Source organism: Canis lupus, chromosome 4 (genome assembly GCF_011100685.1).
Source record: "Canis lupus familiaris isolate Mischka breed German Shepherd chromosome 4, alternate assembly UU_Cfam_GSD_1.0, whole genome shotgun sequence".
NCBI classification, from domain to species: Eukaryota; Metazoa; Chordata; class Mammalia; order Carnivora; family Canidae; genus Canis; species Canis lupus.
The window spans coordinates 25,752,910-25,779,645 of NC_049225.1; the positions used below are offsets into that span (position 1 = coordinate 25,752,910).

Consider the following 26,736-nt stretch of genomic DNA (forward strand, 5'->3'; position numbering starts at 1 on the left):
TCTGTGTTTTCTAGCGTATGGGTCATAACTTGTTACTTGAGTTCATGACTGGTTGGTAATCAACATGAAGTCAAAGCATAACAAAACAAAATTTTACTAAGTAGACTACATAGAAAATGAAAGAAAAAGAGTTTACATGTAGAGCACTTTTCTGCTGGGGGAAACCATTACTTTGTCACATCTGGGTAGTCTAAGCTAGCCAAATTGAAGTGGGAATTTCCTGCCAGATGTTAGTCCTTTGAGCAACCTGTGAACATCTAAAAGAGGGTATAAGAGTTCTTGTTTGGTAGGACTACAGCCACTGTGGAATCTCTCTCCTAATAGGTAGCAGACATTTTTATGTACTATCACTAGTCAGGAGGTTGTGTGGCCTGTCTAAAGCTAACACTGTTTGGTCTTGCTAAATACATAAATATGGAAGGCCTAATTTGGAAAGTACAACATCAGGTCTCACAGATATCATAGCAAGAGGGAATACTGCATTGCAATGACCTCCCAAATGTAGATGATAAAACTTTTGTTTAATTAATAAAAAGAAGGTAAGACTGAGCCACCCAGGTACTCCAGATAACTTGAATAAGGTCATTTTACAAAGTCACTGAGGACCAAAATAAGCCTCTAAATATGAAGGAAAATAAAGAATCTGAAACAGCAAGGAGAATACCAAATATTTACATCAGCTTCCTGTTCCAGATGCATATGGGAATTAGGAAGCAAAAATTTCATTCAGAAGAGTTGTGCACAAAAAAGTAGAAATGCTTTTATCCAATTGAAACAAGAAACATTTTTAAGGGGTTGGGAGACTTTCCACATGATCTCACTGTTTTTGTCATCCTCTGTAAAGGAAAATATTGACATTTACCAGACTGTTTGCTCCAGCTTTCTGATCTCCTGCAGTTTATTTTTATAACAACCTTATCGATGGGCCTCTTACCCAGCTCTCTAGGTTTAACTGAGTTGAGTCGATTTGTTACCACAGCTTCAAGTAGCTGTTACAGAACAAGCAAGACATCCTAATAAAGCTGTAAATGTGTTTACTCAAACAGAGTATTGATTTAACTTGGAGAGGGAGAAACCGGTGCTTAGCACAGTGTCAGAGTGGATGAATTTCACTGCAGCTTTTCATTGTCATCTGTCATGGTTGTGAAACACTAAGTAAAGCCATCAGAGGATAATTAGAAGTACCAGAAATTTAGCCCCTAAAATCAGTTAACCGCTTGGGAGTTTTGTGGCTTAATTAGCTTTTATTAAAAATTTCCTCTAGTAATAATAGTCAAGCACTTTTAATGGTGCTTTCAGGTAGAGCAAGATTTCAAAGTTGTGACTTGTTAAATATGTGAATTTAATGGGTAAAGGTTTTCCAGACTTTTTCTCACTCTAGTAATTAGGCTAACAGCAGAACACAATGTAAAGGGACGTGATCTATACTCATACCAGCAGGAGAAATAGATGATTTTTCTGAAAAATCAACTTTAAAGAAGTAGTAAAATATTTAAAACACTTGTTGTTGTAGAAAAAATATCCTGTTAACATCTTTATTAAACTTAAATGTTTCTGTAGCACAACATGACCTAGACACATAAAACTGTCAATGCCACCCTTGTTTCTAAATACCGTTCTTCATTAAAGAAGAATCTAAAATATTCTAGCTTGCTATGAATTAGTCATCATCTTAAAGATAAAAGTTGATGCACATCTGTGTAAAGGGAAAGGTCAGACTGAGGGGTTGCTTACCTTCTATAGAAACCGAATTAGCTATTGAATATGATGAAAGGTATTCATATAAACACTCTGCCAACCCTCTTGCAAATGGCTAGAAAAATGTCATGGTTGAAAAAAATCACTCAGCTAGGATGATGAACACAAAACTGAAAACTTATTTAAAATAAGTTTGGCCATTAGATTTAAAATTAGTCTTCCTCTCATATCTGTAATCCTTTATTCATTGCAGTGTAGTAAACTTCTCATGCCTTTTGGTACTACTGCCCCAGCCTGCCTAAATGACTAATAAAATGATGATAATCTGAAGGATGACCTCTTCTAAAGCCTAGAAGCAACAGACTGTCAAAAAGGACAGTGAAAGATGTTGGGGGGGTGCAATTCTTTGCCTCTGAAATGCTATGTAGTTATAAGCCAGATTCTACCCTGAGTTAATTAAGTCTTTAAGCCACAAAACAGTAGATTATAAAGTTTTTGTTGTTGTTGTTGTTACATAAGAGAGTACCATAAGAGCTCTTTCAGAAGACAGAGGAGGAAATTGGATTTTCACAGTTGTATTTATGTGTTTATAATTTAAGTAAGCCCAACATGAAGCTTGAACTCAAGAGTTGCATGCTCTACCAACTGAGCCAGCCAGGCGCTCCTTCACAGTTGTATTTAGATCTTTATTCTATATTAAAGTATTCAAAAGCAGAGGAAAAAGAAAGGATATAGACTTATGATTGTAACATATCATCCTATTTTTTACATGTACACTTCAAAATCCCCACAATACAGCCATATATTTTGTTCTATTCAATCTTCTTTAAGAATGACAAGTATGTGAGGGAGCTTGTTTGGCATGGAAGGGAGGGCAAGAGATAGTTAGGCAGCCATACTTTGGAATTAAGGCACTGTTTCATCTAACTCCTTTGAACAAAAAGATCAGAAACCCATTTCATTTAGCTCAGGATAAGGATTTTTTTTTTTTTTTTTTTTAAGGAAGACTGTATAAAATAATGATTAAGACAGTGTTTCACAAGATACAGATTTGAGTCCTGGTACTGCTATTAACTAGTTGTAGGCTATGGACAAGTTACTTAACATTTCCTAAGCCTTAGTTTTCTCATCTATAAAAATGAGAATAATGAGTACCTGGCCTCATTTAGGGTATCATGAAAGTTAAATAGTGCTTGTAAAGAACAGTGCTTGACACATCATAAGGCCTCATTAAGTGTTATCTGTTATAAAAGGAATTTCAAACAAGAGCCAGAACTGGACAGGTTTTCACTGAGAGTGGAGCTAGATGGTAATTCTAGATTCAAATCAATTCTAGAGACCTGAACAGCAGATATTCGTGGATCTTCACTCCACTGCTTACACAGTAATGTTACTCAGCTGCCGTTGCATTTGTACTTCCTCCTACCTCACAATCAGCTTTCTGGTCTTTCTTTGCTTTCTGTTCTGACTCCTGAAAGAAAACACTAGGTTAGCTCAATTTTTGTGCCATTCATAAGTAGGACACTGGCAGAATCAAGAGTTGTTTGCTCTTGGGTCAGATGCCCTCCACTTGGTTCAATTAGTAGTAGGGGTTGATTTACATGCACAAAATACATCAACTGCCCTCCTCAGCAATGCTAGAGGGGAGGTGATTTTTTTTTCTCAAAAGGGTAATGGATGGATGGGCTTTATAAACATATATGTTTGTATGCCAATCTATACCCTTTTTCTCATATTTATGGTCCTGAAACTCTGTCTACAGTAGAATCTACCTATCACACAATACATGAGACATCAAATACCCCGAATCTCAAGCTAGAAACCTAGGATTCAATTTTTTTAAGTTTTTATTTTGATTCCAGTATAGTTAACACACAATTTTATATTAGTTTCATGTGCACAATGTAGTAATTCAACAATTCCATACACCACCCAATTCCATACATCACCCATCACAAATGCACTCCTTAATCCCCATCACCTATTTCACCCATCCCCCCACCAATCTCCCCTCTAGTAACCATCAGTTTGTTCTCTGTAAATATGAGTCTGTTTCTTGGTTTGTCTTCCCCCTTGGCTCATTTGTTTTGTTTCTTAAATTCCACATGCAAGTGAAATCATATGGTATTTGTCTTTCTCTGACTGACTTACTTCACTTAGCATTATACTCTGTAGTTCTATCCACATTTTTGCAAATGGCAATATTCCATTCTCTTTTATGGCTGAGTAATATATATACACAATGAAATATATATATGCACATCATATTTTCTTCATTCATCTATCAGTGGACACTTGGGCTGCTTCCATATTTGGCTATTGTAATTAATGCTGCTATAAACATAGGAGGACATGTATCCATTTGAATTTGTGTTTTTGTATCTTTGGGGTAAATACCCAATAGTATTAGGGGTAGTTTTCTTTGTAACATTTTGTAGTTTTCTTTGTAACATTTTGTAACATACTGTTTTCCAGAGTGGCCACACTAGTTTGCATTCCCACCAACAGTGCATTGGTGACCCATTCCTTTCCATTTGTCCATTCCTTCAGTGAGTTCTTTGGTGTCAATTTTTAGAATATATCTCAAATCATCTTACCCCAAATCCATCCACTTTTCTCCTATCACCTGAGATCAGGCCTGTTTTCTACTTACTATAATGGCTCCTAACTGATCTTCATACTTTCACTCTTTCTTGCTCTCCATTGCATTTTCTACACAGTAGCCAAAAACTCTTTTAGGAAGAAACTGAATTACTTCACTTCCTTGCTTCAGTGGCTTCTAGTTGCACTTAGACTAGAAATCTAAACTCCTGTAGTGGCCTGAAAGGGTCTATATGATCTGCTATCTGTATTTCATGCTGCTCTCAGCTTTGCATATGTGCTCTCGTGGTACTGATCTTTCTCTTTTAGGTCTTGCACACTTTGCGTGTAGAGGTCCTTTAGCCTAGAATTGTCTATCCCTACTCTTTACATGGCTATCTCTTTCTCATCCTCAGTTTCAACTTAGAAGTCACCTCTTCTCTAATTATCCTGTCTAATGAGGGTCCCTTTACTATTCTCTACTGCTACACACAGTTATTTTCCTTATTAGCACTTTACACTCTCTGGAATTATCTTATTTACCTATTTATTATCTTAGTTATCTTAATTACTAACTTATTACTTGAGTTTTTTTTTAATCTCCCTCATTAAAATATAAGCTTCAAGAGAACAGGGACTCCATGTGTCTTATTCACCAGTGTATCCCCAGGACCCAACAGAGTGCCTGGCACAGAGTAAATACTCAGTAAATATTAGTTGTATAAATGAATCAGCCACATGGCCACCTGCAAGCAAACTTGCACTGTACCATTAAATAAAAACCATTCTATGGGATCCCTGGGTGGCGCAGAGGTTTGGCGCCTGCCTTTGGCCCAGGGCGTGATCCTGGAGACCCGGGATCGAGTCCCACATCAGGCTCCTGGTGGGTGCATGGAGCCTGCTTCTCCCTCTGCCTGTGTCTCTGCCTCTCTCTCTCTCTCTCTCTCTGTGACTATCATAATTAATAAATAAATAAATAAAAAATTTTAAAAAAACCATTCTAGTCAATATAGCTAAGAAACTGATTTAAAAAGATTTTGTCAGAAGGTGTGGAATGGGAAATAGCAGAGTAGGCCATACTTTATTTTTTTTTTTTTAAAGATTTTACTTATTTATTCATGAGAGACACGCAGAGAGAGAGAGAGAGAGAGAGAGAGAGAGAGAGGCAGAGGGAGAAGCAGGCTCCATGCAGGGAGCCTGATGTGGGACTCGATGCTGGATCTCCAGGATCACACCCTGGGCTGAAGGGGGCACTAAACCGCTGAGCCACCTGGGCTTAGGCCATACTTTAGTATCAAGTTGCCTTGATTTAAGATTAACCCATGCTAAAAAAAAATTTTTTTTTTTAATTTAAAAAAAGATTAAGGGCAGCCTGGGTGGTTTAGCGGTTTAGCGCCGCCTTTGGCCCAGCGCAGGATCCTGGAGACCGGGGATCGAGTCCCACATCAGGCTCCCTTCATGGAGCCTGCTTCTCCCTCTGCCTGTGTCTCTGCCTCATTCTCTGTGTCTCTCATGAATAAATAAATAAAATCTTTTAAAAAATAAAAAAGATTAACCCATGCTAACATCTGTATGTAACTAATCCAGTAACAGAGAGGCTGATCACAGCTACCTATTTCTTACTGCTAGTTAAAATAGAGATAAATATGGAGGGGCTCAGTATGTAGAGCATGTGGCTCTTAATCTCAGGGTCATGAGTTCTAGCCCCATGTTACATATAGAGATTAAGAAAAATAATAGAGGTAAGTATGGAGAGTAAACAAACATATGTTAGGAAAGAAGGCAACATTTAATATCAATTGTCCTAAGGATTTATAATACAAATAAGAAAATTCATTCTCAGGGTCATAAATCTATATACCAGTTCCTGCTATAATAGGCAGTGGCATACAAGTCAGAGGACCCACTCAAGATTTCACAGAATATAGTGAAATTATTCTGTAGATCTTTAAATTTAGTTTGCCAAAATGCCCAGTGAATATCCAGTACATCAAATAATAGCGCCTCTGTCCTATTCTACCTGGGATCTTTGCTGGCATTCCTCCACTGACAGGTTATAGGAGTGGAGTTAAAAGTAACTCCTCCCCAGAGAAAGCAATAAGAATCTCTAGTGAAGAGCACTTGACATGAACTGAGCCTGAGAAATACCCCATGTTTCCTTATCCACACAGTTTCCTCAGCTTCAAGCCACAAAATTGTCCTTAACTGCTTAACTTTTCATCAGTACCCACATCAGATCACTAAACCTGTTTTTTTCTCCTTCTTGTCCTTATTATCTATCACCTAGAATAGTAGTTCCCAAACTTGAACATGCATCAAGATTACCTGGAACATTTGTTAAAAGACAATTGCTAGTTCCTATGCAATTTCTAATTCAGTAGGTCTAGGGTGGGACTTAGGTGATCCAGAGACCACACTTGAGAACCACTTCTAAAATACTGCACTAGATTCCAATTTGATCTCTCTGCCAACAGTCTCTTTCCTAGTTCGTTCCTACTTCACACTTTTGCTAGGATTATTTTTAATGTATCTACGTAGCTTTCTCTCCGAAAACTATAAAATTCTCAAAGACAAAGACTGTGTTTTATCCATCTTTGAATCATGATGTCTAGTAAGCATTCAATAGCTGTTGACTGAATAAATCAAAGGGTTTTTTTGTTTGTTTGTTTTTGTTTTTGTTTTTTTTTTTATCTATCTATGATAGTCACACAGAGAGAGAGAGAGAGAGAGGCAGAGACGCAGGCAGAGGGAGAAGCAGGCTCCATGCACCGGAAGCCCGACGTGGGATTTGATCCCGGGTCTCCAGGATCGCGCCCTGGGCCAAAGGCAGGCGCCAAACCGCTGCGCCACCCAGGGATCCCAAAATCAAAGTATTTTTGATAGCATTCTAGATTTTTATTTCCTTTTCACTTCTTATAATAAAAAATCAAGTGTAAGAGTGGTAGTAGCATGAGTCTAATAAATTCAGGATTAAACTAGTCAAAGTTTTAAGTATGTATCTTATTTTCTAAAGCAACTATATGTAATAAAAATACAGTCTTTAAGTTGACTTTCTCATGTGCTGTGTGGCAGCATGTATCTGGTAACTATTGATCTAAAAGGTATAGCAGGCCAGTTTAAGAAAGCACATAAATCATCACTAAAGTATAGATATCTAAGAAAGATGGAAAACAAAGAATTAAAAAATCAAATTGACCCAGAAATGACTGAGAGCAAATATTTTACAGGGAGCAGGATAGAGGTAATATAGAATTCAGCACGGTTAGTTGCTGTAAAATATTATATCAGGTTTGCTTTAATTACATGGTAATGTCTCAAAGAACAAAGGTAAATTACATGATAACTTATGTTACTACTCCCACATTATCTCTTAATAACTATGTAATTAACTTGTCACTACTATACACTGTGTAGTTTGATATTACTCATGTATAAAGAACATTGATAACTTAAATGAATGAGCTGAGGTTGGGCAAGGGATGGAGACAGTAGGGAAATCATAGTATTGTAACAGACAAGAATTCAAATGACTCATTAGATCATTGACCCAGTCCTCAAGGATCTAAGCCAAAGCCCTCAAAAGTACCCACAGAATCTGAGGTGAACCATGTAGCTTTCTGAAGACAAAAAACATACAATAAAGTAAATAAATTTACCAAACAGTGGAATAGATAAGTGAGTTTGGTATAATGCATTTACTTTTAAACAGTCCATTTTGTTTGAGGAGGTTTTCTTTTTAAGTAAGTCTTAAGAATTGTTTTTAATGGAAAAAGCACTCTTTCAGCCATATCATTTTACCAACTTACTGGGTTTATAGGTATGACCCATGAAGTGAGGATGTGCAGCACCAGGAACTCTCATTCATTGCTAATGGGAATGCAAATAGTACACCCAGTTTGGAAAACAGTTTGGTAATTTCTTTTTTTTTTTTTTTTTAAGATTTTATGTATTTATTCATGAGAGACACAGAGAGAGAGAGGGAGAGAGGGAGACAGAGACACAGGCAGAGGGAGAAGCAGGCTCCATGCAGGGAGCCTGACATGGGACTTGATCCCAGGTCTCCAGGATCAGGCCCTGGGCTGAAGGCAGCGCTAAACCGCTGAGCCACCTGGGCTGCCCCAATTTGGCAATTTCTTACAAAACATCCCCTTACTGGGACGCCTGGGTGGCTCAGCAGTTTAGTGTCTGCCTTCGGCTTAGGGTGCGATCCCGGGGTCCTGGGATCAAGTCCCGCATTGGGCTCCCTGCAATGGGAGGGCTTTTATTTTATTTAAGAATAAATAAAATCTAAAAAAAAAAAAAAGATTTAAAAACACCCTCTTAGGGCAGCCCCAGTGATGCAGCGGTTTGGCGCCGCCTGCAGCCCAGGATATGATCCTGGAGACCCGGGATCGAGTCCCACATCGGGCTCCTTGCGTGGAGCCTGCTACTCCCTCTGCCTGTGTGTGTCTCTGCCTCTGTGTGTGTGTGTGTCTCTCATGAATAAATAAATAAAATCTTTTAAAAAAAAAAAAAAAACACCCTCTTACCATACAACCCAGCAATCATACTCCTTGGTATTTACCCAAATAAACTGAATGTTTATGTCCATGTTAAAATGAACACACATGGATGTTGATGCAGCCTTAATCTTAACTGACAAAACTTGGAAGCAACCAAAATGTCCTTCAATAGGTGACTGCAAAACAAACTAGCACACCCATACAGTGGAATACTGTTCAACCACAAAAAGAAGTGAGCTATCAAGCCATGAAAAGACAGAGGAAACTTAAACACATAGTACTAAATTAAAGTCAATTTGAAAAGTCTGTATGTTGTGTGATTCCAACTATATGACGTTCTGGGAAAGGCAAAACTATGGACACAGCAAAAATATCAGTGTATGTCAAGGACTTGGAGTCGGAGTAGGGAGGGAGAAATAGGTAGGGCATAGGGTTGTTTTGTTTTGTTTTAAAGATTTTTATCTATTTATCTGAGAGAGAGAGAGCATGAGTGAGAGAGAACACGAGCATGAGCAGAAGCAGACTCCCCATTAAGCAGGGATCCCAACATGGGACTCAATCCCAGGCCTCCAAGATCATGACCCGAGCCAAAGGCAGACTCATAACTGACTGAGCCACCCAGGTGCCCTGGCACAGGAGTTTTTTAAGGCAGCAAAACTATTCTGTATGATACTATTACGTGGAAAATAGATCATTATACATTTTCCAAATCTTAGAGAATGAACAACACAAAAAGTGAGCCCTAATGTAAACCATGGACTTTAGTTGTTAATAAAGAACCAATATTGGGCCACCTGGATGGCTCAGTCAATTAAGCATCTGACTCTTGATCGTGGCTCACATCACAGGGTCATGAGATGGAGCCTCGAGTGGGACTCAATGCAGATTAAAGAGTTTGCTTAAGATTCTCTCTCCCTCTTCCTCTGCCCCTCCTCATCAGCTTGTGAGCACTCGTTCTCTCTATTTAAAAAAAAAAAAAAAGAAAGAAAAAACAATGAATCAATATTGGCTCATTAGTTGTAACAAATATACCACACTAATGCAAGATGTCAACGATGGGGGAAACTGAGAGATGAGGAGTAAGAGGGTATAAGGGAACTCTGTAAACTTAAAAATGCTCCAAAAAAATAGTTTGTTTGTTTTTTTTTAAGTACCAAAGTGGAAAAGCTTTTTTCCCACCTATCTCATTTTATCAGTATCTTCGGAAGATGTGTGTGCCCAGTGTTTCTCAGCTTCATCAGCTATGGTGTGCTATGGTGCTGAGTGTCCTATGGCCAGTGACCTCACAGTTTTTACCAAAAAGCTTGTTTTCATTGATATCACATAATAGCCACTCTATCCAAGTACAGTGATCCTTTCTGCTTAATTCTGTAAGGAATTTTCCCAGCAACCCCTGCTAGGGAAGCATTGGTCCTTGAATTTCCATTTCAAAAGATGCAGACTGATTTACTTGGCATATAGTTTCTATAGATGAAGACTTCATTTGGGGAAGAAAGACTCCGCTAAAGTCTCCTCAGAAACTTTCTAAGATGTGCCCCCTAACACAGCCTGTGTTTCCCTAAGTGTAAGAATACAGAAAGTAGTTAAGATCTTTATGTCCTTGAGGAATCTTCTGAGAAGAGTGACCAATTTCATTGTACTTACACTGATACTTACACTGATTTACTTTGCGGAAAGCTCTATTCCCAAGTGGCTGTAATTATTAATGAACTCTAAAGGCATAAGTGGAAAACTGTTAGAACAGTATCACTTAGCTGAAATTCTTGAGTGTTATTCTTAACTCATCTGAATAGTCAAATATCCCCATGTTATTGTTTAAAATAATATTGTTGGCTTTTTTGAATTATAAAAGTAATATTGCTTATTATAGAATAGGAGATAAGAAAAGCAGATAACAAAAAAAAAAATCAGGGATCCCTGGGTGGCGCAGCGGTTTGGCGCCTGCCTTTGGCCCAGGGCGCGATCCTGGAGACCCGGGATCGAATCCCACGTCAGGCTCCCGGTGCATGGAGCCTGCTTCTCCCTCTGCCTGTGTCTCTGCCTCTCTCTCTCTATCTGTGTGTGACTATCATAAATAATAAATAAATAAATAAAATCATCCTTTAAATCTGAAAATGATAATTGTCTTTTTAGATGCACATAAAATTTTTGCCTTTTTTTATTTTGAATAAAAATGTTTCTAAAGTGGGGGCACCTGGGTGGCTCAATCCATTAAGCATCTGACTCTTGATTTCAGCTCAGGTCATGATCTCAAGGTCATGAGATTGAGCCCCTCTAGCTCATTAGGCTCCACACTGAACATGGAGCCTGCTTAAGATTCTCTCTCTCTAAAAAAAAAAGTTTCTAAAGTGTATTGCATGGATCTGACCAAAGATGAAAAATGGAAAGAAAAACATAGTATAATTGCACTCTGTAAAATCTTTGCAATTCTTCTATAAATAAAATAAAATCCAATTGTTTAAAAACAAATAAAATCCAATTGTTTAAAAACAACTGGAACAGGATGGATTACTTAAGACATGGTAGTGGAAGGGATCAGCAGTTTCGCACCTGCCTTTGGCCCAGGGCATAATCTTGGAGTCCCAGGATCGAGTCCCACATCGGTCTCTCTCTCTCTCTCTCTCTCTCTCTCTGTCATTAATAAGTAAATAAAATCTTCAAAAAAAAAAAAAAAGACATGGTAGTGGAACAAAAATACAACTTTTTGGAAAAAACAAAGATTGGTCTCTACCAATCATCCTACTCAAAAAATTTCCAGATGGAATAAAGAGTTAAATGACCACAAATGAACTAAAAGAAAAGGTAGTCTAATATTTATCTGATATCATGGTGTGGAAGACCTTTCTCAGCCTAAATTTAGTGGGAAATTTACTAAAGAAAAGATTAATATATCTGTATCACAGTAAAAATAAAAGGCAAGTGACAGAGTAAGGAAAAGTATTTGCAACATATATAGACAAACTGGGAATGTCTCCTAAAAATCAATAAAAGAAGAGAAGTATTCCAATAGAAAAAGAGGTAAAAGTTATTCTCAGTTGTATTTCTATAAAAAAGAAATACAAATGGCTAGTAGACATATGAACAAAAAAAATTTCAGCCTCCCTTATAAATAACTGTAAATTAAAACAAGATTCTGCCTTTAACTTTTCAAATTATCAGAGTTTTTTTAAGATTTTTATTTATTTTATTTGAGAGAGAAAGAGCACAAGCAGCAGGGAGAAGCAGAGGGAGAGGGAGAAGAAGGCTCCCCACTGAGAAGGGAGTCCCATGTGGGGCTTAATCCCAAAATGCTGAGAGCATGACTTGAGCCAAAGGCAGACACTTAACCGGCTGAGCCCCCCAGACTCCCCCAAACAGATTTTTTTAATAGCAAGGATGCTATTGGGAGTGTACATTAATAAGATCTTTTTGAAAAGATATTTGGCAATATGTATGTAAAGCCTGAAAAATTATTAATTACCCTTAAAGAAATTTATCCTAAGGAAATTTAAAATGTGCACAACGATTAATGCCATAAGAATGTTATAAAAATATTCATCACAGTATTATTTATAATTTTAAAAATAGAAACAACAGGGACGCCTGGATGGCTCAACAGTTGAGCATCTGCGTTTGACTCAGCGCATTATCCTGGAGTCCCAGGATCGAGTCCCACATCGGGCTCCCTGCATGGAGCCTGCTCCTCCCTGTGTCTGTGCCTCTCTCTCTTTCTCTCTCTCTCTCTCTCTCTCTCTGTCTCTGTCTCTGTCTCTCTCTCTGTCTCTCATGAATAAATAAATAAAATCTTTAAAAAAATAGAAACAACCTAAATATCCAATAATAGGATTAAGTGAATTATGCCGTATCCACATTTAAAATGCATGGTCTCTAGGAATATTTAAAGATATGGGGAAATGTTCCTAATATACTTTTTATTGCAGAAATAATAAAATAAGTAGAAAATACAACAGTACAAAAAGATAGATACATTACAGAAAAGTAATAGATACAATTAAAAGTAAACATTGCTCCTACTCAAATCGTCTAATTCTCCTCCTTGAGGCAGCTTTCTGCTAGTTTCTGTCAAATCCATCCAGAAATATCCTGCATATATATAAGTTTGTGTATGTGTAAGTATCCCAGTTTTTATCAAATGAGAATACTATATACTGTGCTTAGTGTTCTATACCCTTGATCTTTCATTTACTTATATCTTGAAGATTATTTCATAGCAACACATAAAGATCTACCTCATCCTGGCTAACTGCTTTATATTATTCCATTCCATGGATTTAACCACTCCCCTCTTCAAACTGATGGACTTTTTAAAAAAAAGATTTCACTTATTTATTTGACAGAGAGGGAGAAAGCAGGTAGAATCAAGAGACTAATTGAGAAGTGGAAGCCCAAGGTGACAGCCGTCACTGACGTGAGCCACAGTGGCTGTCAGAGCTCTTCACTAAAATGAAGAAGTAGGGAGAACTCAGCCGGTGCAGCGGGACTGATGAAAAGTGCAGCTGAGTTGGAAATTCAAGTGCAAGAGTCAGATAGAGATGGGCAGTGGGATTACAAAGGGTCAAAGCTCAGGGGAGGGAACTGGCCGCCACGGGGTTCTAGGAGTCATCAGCCCGGAGATGTGAACTGAGGCTCCGGGGGCAAGGGGACCACCCCCCTCCCCGCCCAGCAGGGTGGGGACTCTGCGGGGGAGAAGAGGCAGTGGTCAGAACCCTGAGAAATGTTGAGGTGTAAGGGGCTGGAAGAGGTAAGCACTACATAGGAGCAGCTGAGAAGCCGAAGGAAGGCCAGCCCGTTTCTGTATGTATGTATATATGTGGGGTTTTTTTTTAAGATTTTATCTGTCCATTTGACACAGAGAGAGAGAGCAAGCACAGTCGGGGTGGGGGGGGGGACAGAGGGAAAGGAAGAAGCAGACTCCCCACTGAGCAGGGAGCCCAATGCAGGGCTCCATCCCAGGACCCTGGGATCATTACCCAAGGCCAAGACAGACCCTTAACCTACTCAGCCCCTTGATGGATTCTTTTTAACATAAATCATAAAACCTTTGTAAGAAGAAAGAGGGTAGATATTACCCTTGCCAAGTAATCAAACTTAACATTACCAAGGATGGAACAAATCAACATCAGGTACCCCCAATGGAATACCCTAAGAAGGACACAGTATCATTTTTGTAACACTCCTACCAAACTTGTTAAACCCGAATCTAATTATGAGGAAATATTAGACAAACCCAAATTGAGGGGTATTATGCAAAATAACTTAGCCAGACTCTTCAAAAATGCCAGTTTTGAAATGCTGAATAGGAGGGAGTACTTTTCTAGATTAATATAAACTAAAGGAACACAGCAATTAAATGGAACTATGGATCTTGGATTAGATTCCAAAACAGGAAAAAAATCTATAAAGGATATTACTGCAACAAGCAAGGATATTTTAATATGTTCTATATATTAGATATAGTATAGTATTAATATTAAATTGGTCTTCTTTATTACAACAATGCTGCAATGAATGCATTATACATATGCCTTTGTACACATATATGCATATATGTAGCTTAGAGGCCATTTCCAATTCTTAGAAGAATTGCTGAGCTTGAAGGCTTTGTACACCTAGGTGTTTTTTTTTTGTTTTAAGTTTATTTATTTAAGTAACCTCTACACCAATGTGGAGCTCGCACTCACTACCCCAAGATCTAAAGTCACATGTTCTTCTAACTAAGCCAGCCAGGCACCTGTACACTTACAGTTTTGATAGATATTACCAAGGTGCCCTTCAAAAAAAGTGCTAATTTACACTCCAGTATATAATTATGTTTGCTCTCTTTGATAATACAGTATATAAACTAATTTTATCTTTACTAATCTCTTAGGTGAAGAATAGTATCACATTGTTTAGATCATATCTTAAGTGGAAAAAGGCTACATGACAATATCTATACTAAGATATTAAGATATGATATGCGTGATTAGTACTAACTAGATATTAGTATCCAGAAAACAAAATTGATTTGTTTTTTCCCTTTTCTTTGAGGTATCTTTGGAGAAACAAATGTTTTTATTTCAGCATAGTTGAATTTTTTAGTCTTTTACTTTATAAAGTATACTTTATATACTTTAGTCTTTTACTTTATAAAGTATACTTTATATACTTTGTGCTTTTTGTGTCTTATTTAAGAAATCCTTCTTACCCCTACAACATTAGTATATTCGTTGTTTTCTTCTAAATGTCTTACAGTTTTGCCGTTCACATTTAATTCCTTGATACATCTGGATTTTTTAAAATATGGAATAAGATAATTTTATTTTTCCAAATCAAAAACTAGCTGCCTAAACACTATTTTCTAATAAACATCCTTTCACCATGGATTCACAATGCTAATTCTATTGAAGCTTAAGATTTCCCATTTGCATAGGCCCATTTCAGAAGTATCTTTTCTGGGACACCTGGGTGGCTCAGTGGTTGAGTGTCTGCCTTCAGCTCAGGGGGTGATCCCAGGGTCTGGGGATCGAGTCCCACATCAAGCTTCCTGTGAGGAGCTTGCTTCTCCCTCTGCCTGTGTCTGTGCTTCTCTCTGTGTCTCTCATGAATGAATAAATAAAATCTTTTTTAAAAAATATATTTTCTTTTCCTTTGCACTATTTATCTATACCTATGCCAATACCACACCATATTTATTATTAAAGTTTTATAATAAATTAGACCTGGGGAGCACCTGGGGTCTGAGTGGTTAAGAGTCTGCCTTTGGCTCAGGTCATGATCCCAGGGTCCTGGGATCAAGTCCCATATCAGGCTCCTCTAGGGGAACCTGTTTCTCCTTCTGCCTATGTCTCTGCCTCTCTCTGTGTGTCTCTCATGGAAAAATAAATAAAATCTTTAAAAAAATAAGTAAATAAGTGTTGGATCTGGTGAAGCAAGTCTTTATTTTTCTTCAGTAGAAATGTTTGGCTATTGTTGCTTCTTTGTTTTTCTTACAGATTTTAGGATCAACCTTTGCTGACATTTTGTTTTGTGATATATATATATATGGGATCCCTGGGTGGCTCAGCAGTTTGGTGCCTGCCTTCGGCCCAGGGCGTGATCCTGGAGTCCTGGGATCGAGTCCCACGTCAGGCTCCCTGCATGGAGCCTGCTTCTCCCTCTGCCTGTGTCTCTACCTCTCTCTCTCTCTCTCTCTCTCATGAATAAATAAATAAAATCTTTAAAAATAATAATTATATATATATATAGACTTTTGTATATTTCTCTTATATCCAGTAATTTTTCCAGAGTAGAGTCTCCTAAGTCCAACAATTTATAGATTATTTGGAGTTTTCTATATACAGTTCTCTTAACTAAAATTAGCAAATTTATTTCATTTTTTATACTATTTTTTTTTTCTTAGTCTTATTGCTCTTAAGATCTCCATGGTGTATTAAATAGAACTGATTATTGAATGCCTAGGTGGCTCGGTTGGTTAAATAGACTGATTACTCTCTATAATGGGACTATGTGTGTTTTATGTACTTCTTAATTCTACTGTTTTGTCCTATATTTATTGGTTATTATTTTTACAATCAGGAAAAAAATTTCCCTTGCTTTCTTGAATTAGACAGGCTCTAAGTAAAGTCCTAAGGAGTGGTCATTGAAAGTGTAATATCCATGACCATGGCAACTGCTATTGCTTCAAGTCTTGTACCTGAGATATTACTCTATTTCACATTGTTAGTTTTCTCTGATGTTTAAATTATATGGCTTAGAAAAATTATATGGCTGAAAAACTACTTCAAACACATATGCATTTGTTTATATTATCAGGTAAACGAAGTACTATCCTTTCTAAATGTATAAGAATTTAAATTTAGCCTAAAATGTGATTTTTAAAGAAAATTATATATACTCTGTAACTTCTTTCAAATGTTTTACTCTCCATATACATAATGTAGTCTACCATATATAAAAGAGTTTCGGGACTATGTAAGAAATAAAGAGATAATCAATGATATGTACTTATGCAGGATCATTAGAGAAACAATTTGAGAATAATACAAGATGCTAACACTTGTAAAAGGTGAATTATTAAATTTCATTCTTCCATTGTGTTCATAAAAGATGTATGATATGATTTTGATCCTTTTATATTTATTGAGACTTGTTTTGTGGCCTAAAGTGTGATCTATTCTGGAGAATGTTCCATGTGCTCTTGAAAAGCATGTGTATTCTATTGTTTTTGAATGGAATGTTCTGTATATATGTTACATCCATCTGGTCTAATGTGTCATTCAAAACCACTATTTCCTTGTTGATTTTTCTGTCTCAATCTATCCATTGATGTAAGTAGGATGTTAAAGTCCCCTACTGTTACTATATTATTGTCAGTTTCTTCCTTTGTAGTTGCTTTATGTATTTAGGTATAAATAGCAAGGATAAACTCCTGTTTGGGGTGCATAGATATTTACTATTGTTCTTCTTGCCAAATTGTTTCCTTTATTATTGTGTATTGTCCTTCTCTGTCTCTTGCTTTTACAGTCTTTGTTTTAAAGTCAGTTTTGTCCAGGGAGACCTGGGTGACTCGGTCAGTTGAGTGACTCTTTATCTCAGCTCAGGTCTTGATCTCAGCCCCACATCAGGCTCCATGTTGAGTATGGAACCTACTTAAAAGATAGATGGATGATAGTTAGATAGATAGATAGATAGATAGATAGATAGATAGATAGATAATAGATAGATAGATAGATAGATAGATAGATAGATAGATAGATAGATAGATAGATAGATAGATAGAGTCTATTTTGACCAATGTAAGTATTGCTACTGCAGCTTTCTTTTTGCTTCCATTTGCATGGTGTTTTTCCATCCTTTCAGTTCCAATCTGCATGTGTTTTTATGTCTAAAGTGAGTCTCTTGTTGGCAGCATATAGTTAGGTCTGATTTATTTCATCCATTCAGTCACCCTGTATTTTGATCAGAGCATTTAGTCCATTTTCATTTACAGTAATTATTGATAGATATGTACTTATTGCCACTTTGTTACTTATTTTCTGGTTGTTTTTGTAGTTCCTCTCTGTTCCTTTCTTCTTTTCTTGCTCTCTTCCCTTGTAGTTTGATGGCTTTTTTTTTTTTTTTTTTTTTTTAGTGTTATGCTCAGATTCCTTTCTACTTATTTACCTTTTCTTTATTAAACACAAGAAAAATCTGGAAAGAAAACAAATACATGAAGTAAATAACATGCTACTAAACAATGAATGGGTCAACCAAGAAATCAAAGAGGAAATTAAAAAAATACATGGTGAAAAATGAAAACACGATGGTCTAAAATTTTGGGGATACAGCAAAAGCTGTTCTAAGAGAGAAGATTATAGCAATACAGGCCTACCTCAAGAACCAAGAAAAATCTCAAATAAACAACCTAACCTTATACCTAAAGAAACTAGAAAAGAAAGAAACAAAGCCCAAAGCCAGTAGAAAAAAGGACATAATAAAGATTACAGCAGAAATAAATGAAATAGAGACTTAAAAAACAATTGAACAGATAATGAAATTAGAAGCTTGTTCCTTGAAAAAATCAACAAAGTTGATAAACTAACTCTTAGCTAGACTCATCAAGGAAAAAAGAAAGAGGACGCAAAAATCGAAATGAAACAACAACTAACACCACAGAAATACAAAGGATTATAAGAGAATATTATGAAATTTTATATGCCATTTTTTATAACCTAGAGCAAATGGATGAATTCCTGGAAACATATAACCTTCCAAAACTAAATCAGGAATAAATCAAAAATTTGAACAGACCGATTACTAGCAATGAAACTGAATCAGTAATCAAAACAACAATGACAAAACACCTTAATTCTTTCAAGCTCATAAAGTCTGTGTGGCACAGCTTTCTTGATGACAACCAGAAAAGCTTAGTCATTCTTTTTGTTGTGAATTTGAATGAACAATAATGGAGCCTACTGGACTTTTAGTTCTGCCCACCATGAAAACTATTGGAGAAGGAACTATATATGGAAAAGAAAAATTGACTTACAGACTTTGTTCATTTCCTTCTAAAATATCCCTAGCTCTTAAGTGCATTGATTAAGGCTTTCATACCTACTGACAATATTTCTTACTTTTCTGTAAATGACACTGAGAAAATTCTAAGTAGTATATCACTTATACAGTAACTACATAAAATGGACAAATTAAGTCAGGAAATTATATTGCCATTTGCCCACACCAGCCATTCCACCTCTCTGTGCTTTGAGGAAACTAGCCTAGCTCCTCCTCTCTGCACAGTTTTAAACATGTTTCAGGTCTCATCACAGATACTACATTCAGTTATCCTAAAATTGATCACTCTCCTTAACATCAGTAAAAGAAAAACCCAAATGAAAGTAACCAGAAGGTAGGGTGCCTGAGTGGCTCAGCCACTTAAGTGTCTGCCTTTAGCTCAAGTCATGACCCCAGAGTCCTGGGATCAAGTTCCGCATAAGGCTTCCTGCTCAGTGGGAAGCCTGCTTCTCCCTCTTCCTCTTCCTGCTGCTCCCACAGCTTGTGCGCTCATGCTCTTTCTCTCTCTTTCTTTCTCTCTCTCTCTCTCTCTCTCTGTCAGATAAGTAAATAAAGTCTTTAAAAAAAAGAAACCAGAAGGTAATAAGCTATACTAATCGCTAAGGGACAGAGGTTCATTCTGATAGTTCTGGATCTGTGATTGTTTCAAGATTCAGAGCTAGCCAGTACTAGCCCTAGGAACCAAATTCATTGTCAGTGAGAAGCCTTAACCCACCATCTGCCTCAACAGCTTGAGACCTAAGGTCCATGACATGACCTAAATTTCAGAAAAGTCAGAGGAGCTGTGGGATAAGCCTATCAGCAGAAGGATTAGAAAGGAGTTACACAGATCCCACAGAAAAGGAACCAAAGTAGAAAGGCAACAACTGGCTCAGCATATGAGTTCCTGACTGGAAACCTATGTTGATGTTTCTTGTTCTCCAGTGTTATACCTTCTGTTTCTGTTCTCTTGACTATGTTGAAAGGCATATATGCAGACCGTTACCCTTCGATTTCAACATAATGTATTGATGAGGACCATAAGAACAGGAAAAGAACCATCAAGAAAAGAGGGTTCCTAGGGAACTTTTTCATGTAGAACACATATGCCAAGTCAGTCATTTAAGATTTTTCTTGTTGAACTCCTGATAGACCTAAAATCTTTACTAAAAGAAAGCAAACTTCTTTTTTGATATGTATCTGTAAGCCATACTTATCTGCTATAGTGTGTGCTAACCACACTCTTTAAAATTCACCACATTCATTGACTAAGCTGTGAATAATCACTTTGTTTCCATGCTGTCATAGCATTTGTATATATTAAATACATACCTAAAAAATACTTTATTAGAATAATATCCCCAAAATGCAAATACCTTTTAAAAATAGAGGAAGATCAGGACACCTGGGTGGCTCAGTGGTTGGGCATCTGCCTTCAGCTCAGGTCATGATCCCGGGATCCTGAGATCGAGTCCCACATCAGGCTTCCCGTGTGGAGCCTGCTTTCCCCTCTGCCTTTGTGTCTGCCTCTCTCTGTGTCTCTCATGAATAAAATAAATAAATAAACTGTATTTTTTTTAAAATCACAAGGAAATAGACAAACCCAAAATGAGAATCACTCTGTTAAATAGGAAGTAGGGAAAGACTATATGCTTCAAAAATGTCCCTGTCACAAAAGTCAAAGAAAGTCCGAGGAAATGCTCAATATTAATAAAAGACCAAAAACATAACAAATCCTACATTACATTCTATCCTAGAAGGAGAAAAAGTGCTATAACGAACATTGATAAAACTGGGATATGGATTAGACAACAGTATTCTAACAGTGTTACTAAAGTTAATAACTGATTATGTAAGAGAATAGCCTTATTCTCAGGAAAGAAACATTGTATTTAGAAGTAAAGAGGAATGATACATGCAACTTGATCTCAAATAGTTCAGGACAAAACCTGTATAAAAGAGAGAGTATATGTGCACAAAAGGAGCAAAATGTTAACAGTAAGTGCATCTGGGTAAAGGATATGTGGGTATTTTTCACATTATTTTAATTCTTGCGACTTTTCTATAAATTTGAAATTATTTCCAAATAAAGGGTTTTATTTAAAATACACTTTAGGTCAGCTAATAATTAAAAATTCTAACTTAAAAAAATTGTTTTGGGAAACATTTCTAGTAAGTCAAATAAGCCAGACACAAAAGGACAAATATTGTGTGATCCTCCTTACATGAGGTACCTAGAACAGGCAAATTCATAGAGACAGGAAATAGAGTAGCAGTTGCCAGGGGCCAGAAGTGTAGAGGAATAGAAAGGTATTGTTTAAAGAATATAGAGTTTCTGTTGAAGTGATGAAAAAGTTCTGGAAATCGATAGAAGCGGTAATTACACAACTTTGTAAAATGATCTTAATGCTATAAATTGTTCACTTAAAAATGGTTAAAATGGTAAATTAGGTTATATATTTTTTACACAATAAAGAATTAACCTTAGAATGTTTATTCATGTTATCATGGGATTCTTTATGATTCTTAAAATATAACCTCCCTTTGTTTAAACCACTTTTACAAAACTTTTAAGATAGATTATTAAAAATTGTTATTCACCTGGGGCAAAGGTCTTAGCTTTTTTCTGCATTCAGGCTTGCCACTTGTCAAAGCAAATGTCTCTTCAGAGTACTTCACTTCAGTCATCAGCTAGCTCTTCTCTTAGAAAAAGGATGCTGGTACTTATGCTTCACAAAAATATTTCATAAACATAAGCTTTTCTTTTTCTCACAAAGATCATACCAGAAGGAATGAGGAAAACAGATGTTGCTTATAAGGCTTCTCATAGATGTGTTTCCATTGTAAGCTGATCTGAGTCTGAATTTGGCGTCTGCTCCATTCACTGTGTGGGCTGAGCATTTTTAGTCTCACAGTTTGGCTGAAAGTTAATATTGACCTTTGACTGTTACCTGAAAACTCAATGATAAAATACTCTTACTAAACCTCTTGAGGGAGTGATTTCACATTCTAAGCAAATGTCTTCAAAATATATCACTCCATTAACCAAATTAATTTTATTCTTTGGTTGGGAATACTTATTTTACTAGATACAGAGCATTCCCCAAATCTGACAGGGAAAAAGCTTGTGTGGTCAGAATGGTAGAGAAGAGAAGATGTAAATCTCTTATAATGTTCTCTGCAGGTCATTATACCACAGCTTCTCAATTAATCTTCACCCCCATCAGGCTGCCAGGGCCAGGGAAGTCTGGCTACAGAACAGTTTCTCATTATTTGTTCTTCTGAGTATGTGCGTACTGCTAAGTAGTTCACGTTTCCCTTCGAGGGAAAGTAGCCCCAGATTCTTCTGTCCTTGAACTGTCTTATTTGTAACTACAACACTTTTTCCCCTTTTACAGTTTTATTGTACTATAACTGATATACAATGAACTGCACATATTTAAAGTGTACAATTTTACCATTTAAAGTGTACAGTTTTACCATTGTATAGTCATACATCCATGAAACCAGCACGGTAGACATATCCACTACTCCTATGCACTTTTGCAATCCTGCCTTCCTGCCTCTTTTCCACATTTGGGTCATTTCTGGTTTGGGGCTATTACAAATAAAGCTGCTGTGAACATTCACTACAAATCTTTGGGGTGAATGTATGCTTTCATTTACTTTGAGTTAAATGCCTAGAACTAGAATAACTGAATTATATGGTAAATGTATGTTTTTAAGACACTGACATACAGTTTTCAAAGTGGTATTATCATTTTATGTTCCCACTATCAGATGAGAGTTCCAAATGACCCACACCCTTGTCAACACTTGTATTGGTTAGTCTTCTTAATTTTAGCCATTCTAATGGGTTGACAGTAGTATCTGATTGTGATTTAAATTTACATTTCCTAATGACTAATGGTGTTGAACATCTTTTCATGAGTTTATTTGGCATTTGTTTACCTTTTCTGCTAAAATATTAGTTTCAGCACTTTTGAACCCATTTTTAAATGGGTTGTTTCTTGTTATTGAAGTGTAGATGTATTTAATTTGGCAGAGTCCAGTTATTTTTTTCCTTTAGAAAAGCTTGTACTTTTTAAGTCTTACTTAAAAGATTTTTGGCAAATTCAAAATCATTAAGATTTTCTGTTTTCTTCTCAGAATTTTATAGTTTTAGCTCTTACATTTAAGTCTAGATCCATTTCAAGTACATTTTTGTAGGTGATATGAGGTAAGGGTTGAAGTCTGTTCTATTAACTTTCAGCCAAACTGTGTTTGCTTTTTCAAATATGCCATCCAGCTGTTCTAATACCATTTGTTTGAAAGATTATCTTTTCTCCACTGGATTACTTTGATACTTTTGTCAAAAATTAATTGACAATAGGTTTATTTCTGGGCTCTCTTTATGCCATAGCATAGTGTCTTGATTATTTTAGTTCTTCAGTAGGTTTTTTTTTTAAGATTTATTTATCATGAGAGATGGGGGGGTGGAGCAGAGACACGGGCAGAGGGAGAAGCAGGCTCCATGCAGGGAGCCTGACGTGGGACTCGATCCTGTGTCTCCAGGATCACTCCCTGGGCTGAAGGTGGTGCTAAACCACTGAGCCACCCCAGCTGCCCTACAATAAGTTTTAACTCAGGTAGTCTTGTTTTTCAAAGGTGTATTTGGCTAATCTTAGTCTTTTGCATTTACACATAAATATTAGAATCAGCTTGTCAGTTTCTATAAGAAAAGCCTGCTGGGACTTGATTGGTATTACATTAAATCCATTGAAAATTTTCTTAGAGCTATTAACAATATTGAATCTTCTGATCTGTGAACACTTGATATCTCTCCATTTTTGTAGGTTTCTTTTACTTTTTTCAGCATTGTTTTGTCATCTTCAGTGTGCAGGTCTAATACTTTTATCAAGTATTACACATATTTGACAGTGTGGTAAAAGATATTTTTAATATCAATTTCTAACTGTTGCTAGTATATACAGTTACTATATATACACACAGCATGATGTATATATAGTATGGAAATTCAGTTGATTTTTGTATCCTGCAACTTCACCAAAATCACGTCCTTGTTCTAGTAACTTTTTTCTAGAATCTGTAGGATATTCTCTAAAGACCAGTAATTTCTCAATCTCAGATCATAGACATTGTAAGATATTTAGCAGCATCCATCACTCTACTCATTAGATGCCAGTAGCACCCTCTGCCCCAGTTGTGAACACCAAAAATTACCAGACATTGCCAGATGTCTTGGGGTGGTGGGGGAGCTATTGAAAACTATAGACAATCATGCCATCTGCAAATAAAGACAGCTTTACCTCTTTCTCCATCTTGATGCCCTTTTTTTAAATATGAGGCACTTCACAAATTTGTCATCCTTGTGCAAGGGCCATGCTAATCTTCTCTATATTATTCCAATTTTTAGTATATGTGCTACCAAAGTGAGCAATTGATACTTTTTATTTATTTATTTTGTTTGCCTTATTGCACTGGCTAAAGTGTCCAGTACAATTTTAAGAACAAACATTTTTTCTCTTGTTCTTGATCTTAAGGGGAATACATTACATCATCCACCATTTTTTAAAAGTTTATTTATTCATGAGAGACACAGCGAGAGAGAGGGAGAGATATAGGCAGAGAGAGAAGCAGGCTCCATTCAGGAAGACCAATGTGGGACTCAATCCCAGGACCCCAGGATCACGCCTGAGCCAAAGGCAGGCACTCAACCACTGAGCCACCCAGGCATCCCACATTATACACCGTTTTAACTGTCAAGTTTTTTCCCTTAGTGCCCTTTTTTTTTTTTAAACATTTTTACTTATTCATTCATGAAAGACACAGAGAGAGAGAGGCAGAGACACAGGCAGAGGGAGAAGCAGGCTCCACGCAGGGAGCCTGATGTAAGACTCGATCCAGAGATTCCAGGATCACACCCTGAGCCAAAGGCAGAAGCTCAATCACTGAGCCACCCAGGTGTCCCTCCCTTAATGCCCTTTATCAGGTTGAAGAAGTTCCTTTCTATTCTAGGTTGCTGAAAATTGTCATTAGAAATGTATGTTGAGGGCAGCCCGGGTGGCTCAGTGGTTTAGCGCCGCCTTCAGGCCCAGAGCGAGATCCTGGAGACCTGGGATCAAGTCCCACATCGGGCTCCCTGCATGGAGTCTGCCTCTCTCTGCCTGTGTCTCTGCCTCTCTCTCTCTCTCTCTATCTCTCTGTCTGTCTCTCATGAATAAATAAATACAGTCTTTAAAAAAAAAAAAAGAAAGAAATGTATGTTGAATTTTGCCAAATGCATTTTCTTTATATTAAGTGATCTTATGGTTTTGTTATTTATAGTAAATTACACTGATTAATTTTCAGATGTTAAGCCAACCTTGCATTCCTAGAATAAACCCCACTTGATAATAATTTATTATCTCTCTTTTTTTATCTTTTTTAATATACTATTGGATTTGATTTGCTAAAATTTTCTTTAAAATATTTGCATTTTTTTGTATCAGAGTAATACTGGCCTCAAGGAATAATTTGGGAAGTATTTTCAGTTTTCAATTTTCTGAAGAGGTTACTGTATAGCATTGATATTATTTTTTTTTAATTTTTTTTAAATTTATTTATGATAGTCACAGAGAGAGAGAGAGAGAGGCAGAGACTCAGGCAAAGGGAGAAGCAGGCTCCATGCACCGGGAGCCCGACGTGGGATTCGATCCCTGGGTCTCCAGGATCGCGCCCTGGGCCAAAGGCAGGCGCCAAACCACTGTGCCACCCAGGGATCCCGCATTGATATTATTTTTACTCCATAAATAGTTGGTAGAATTCACCAGTGACACCATCTGGACCTGGAATTGTCTTTATGGGAAGCTTTTTAAGTATAGAATAAATATATTTAATAGATACCAGGCTAATCAGGCTATCTGTTTCTTTCTGAGCTTTAGCTTTGATAGTTTGTGTCTTTCCAGGAATTTGTCCAATTCATCTAACTTGACAAATCTATTGGCATAAAGTTGTTAGTGTTTCTTTATTATTCTTTTAGTGTATATAGATTCTATAGTGACATCACCTCTCTTACTCCTAATACTGGTAATTTATGTCTTGTCTCTTTTTTTACTGATCATTCTGCCTACATGTTTAATTTTGTTCTACTTAGACTCCTAAATCTACCTTTTCAACTCAGTGAGACTGTCGAGCTCTGCCTAGGATGTTGCTCCTTGTGTTGTAGCCTGGTAACTCTCTAAGGGGAAAAGTACATCAGTTTTACAGTTTATCCCGTTTATTTCCCTTCTTTCATGGATCTTTTACAGTATTTGAAAATCTTTGTTTCATATATTTTGTCCTTATTTTAGTTGTTTCTGGAGAAAGGGTAAATGTGGCTCTTTTTATTTCCTCTTGGTCAAAAATAGAAATCCTCAACACTATTTTCTGCTTTATCACACTTATTTTAATGTCAAGTTGGTCCATGGTGTTTGACTATAGAAATCATTTCACTGTTGCTTCTGGGAGTAAAAGGGAGATGTAAGATCCTTTGTAACTCTTCAGTTCTTAAATCTGTACTTGGAGAGACATCCAGATGATAGAATTTTGTCCAAAAGCAATATGCTAGGAATAACAGCACATAAGGAATCCAGAGAGATGGAGAGAGGGATAAATAATACTGTCTCAACTGTAAAAACCCAAGGTAATATTATTTGGCCAGTACTTCCTACTCAGAACCTCTTTATCTCAAAACTGAAGGAAAGTGTGGTGATGTTTTAGGTGTACAAAGATTAAAATGACTGATGGTGAGTGGTCCTGTCCCAACTTGAGCTCTTAAAAGAAATATTGAGGGAATGGGATGCCTGGGTGGCTCAGTGGTTGAGTGTCTCCCTTTGGCTCAGGTTGTGATCCCGGGGTCCTAGGATCAAGTCCTGCATGAGGCTTACCGTGGGTAGCCTGCTTCTCCCTCTGCCTATGTCTC

General features: G+C 36.9%; 1 protein-coding gene and 1 non-coding gene across 10 annotated transcripts in view; one reads left to right on the plus strand and one right to left on the minus strand.

Annotated features, from left to right (window-relative positions):
- Positions 1 to 26,736, plus strand: part of ADK (adenosine kinase) — a 508,004-nt gene that overhangs the window by 480,170 nt on the left and 1,098 nt on the right. The gene's annotated exons all lie outside the window — the stretch shown is intronic.
- LOC119871668 lies at positions 24,131 to 24,234 on the minus strand. The gene has a single exon (XR_005358742.1). It is a non-coding gene; the product is annotated as a U6 spliceosomal RNA (small nuclear RNA).